Source organism: Brachionichthys hirsutus, chromosome 5, assembly GCF_040956055.1.
Source record: "Brachionichthys hirsutus isolate HB-005 chromosome 5, CSIRO-AGI_Bhir_v1, whole genome shotgun sequence".
NCBI lineage: Eukaryota > Metazoa > Chordata > Actinopteri > Lophiiformes > Brachionichthyidae > Brachionichthys > Brachionichthys hirsutus.
The window spans coordinates 15,982,842-15,984,109 of NC_090901.1; positions in this window are offsets into that span (position 1 = coordinate 15,982,842).

Genomic DNA, 1,268 nt, shown 5'->3' on the forward strand with positions numbered 1-1,268 from the left:
CTAGACAAACATTCAAACAGATTACACTTTGGAAAATGCAAACTGTTCTTGGTGTTAGGTCAGTCTGGTTGTTGTCGTTCCTTGTCCATCAGCAAATCTTCTTGAAGAGTGATTCAGCTTCACTGTCAGTGTTCTTGTCCTGCGTTACACTGTGAGGGTCTCTTCCTCACGGATCTTAAAATGAGTGTGATTCAATCTCTCACCACCTCTCTCTGATCAGACTTCCTGTCTGCATCTCTGGATCAGTTTGGCAAGAGCCGTTTCCTCCTGCAGTGCAACGGATGGATTCAGGAGGAACTCTGGATGTTCACGTCTCGTTGGTGTCGTCAGCATGACCCTGAGTGGTCCTCCGTTCCTCGGTCCGGACCGTCTGCTGCTTCCTGATGGTTTCCATGAAGACGCCGACACCAAACACGCTCTGTAGATTCGCCCTCCTGTCGGGACAAAGAAAAACTTCGGCAGATCATTTGCTCTCTGGACATCGTTCAGAAAAAGTGTGCTTCATCTATTCACTCAACGCTTCCTCTTCACTTCTTCCCTTCACCAAATCGATGTACTGCATCCATGGCTTTTGGTTTCTTCCGTGCATTGGCCAAACCTCATTTTAGCCTTCTCTACACTAGCCTAGCGCTCTGATATACAGTGACATCTGATCTGCGTGTTGTTTCACATCTTACCACCTGATTCACAAAATCATTACCGTTATAACTAGTTATTATGGCTACTGGAACAGGATTTAGTGATTCTACACATATATACAGCAAACAATTTTTTTTAGTATTATTTTTATTCTTCCAGAGTAATTATTGATTTAATTACTGCTGTGCAATCCCTCCTGTTTGAACTATGAAAGTATTCCATGGTTCAAACTCGCTTCCATTAGTAAATCTAGTCTACTCTATCAGCATTAGTCTAACTTGTTTAATACAATGTCTCAAAATAATTCCTACTCTTCCATCACATTCACAACATATTATATACATCACTCAATTTGGGATGAAATAAGTTCAAAAGAGTTTCCATGTGCCTCTCACCCTATGCTTGTCTGAGATGCTCCTGTTGAGGTTGCCATGTGTTGGCTGGAAGGCTCATCGCCTCCAGTCCGTCAGGCTTCTCCTCTGCTGTTACTTGTCTGAGATGTTCTTTCGACCGTACAGCGCTTCCGTTGGCTGTCGTTTCTGCATCACAGCTTAGCAGTCTCTCCTGGTGTTCCTGGAGCTGCTATCTGCATTTGCAACTCAGAACAAAACACATTTCTTTATTGACAC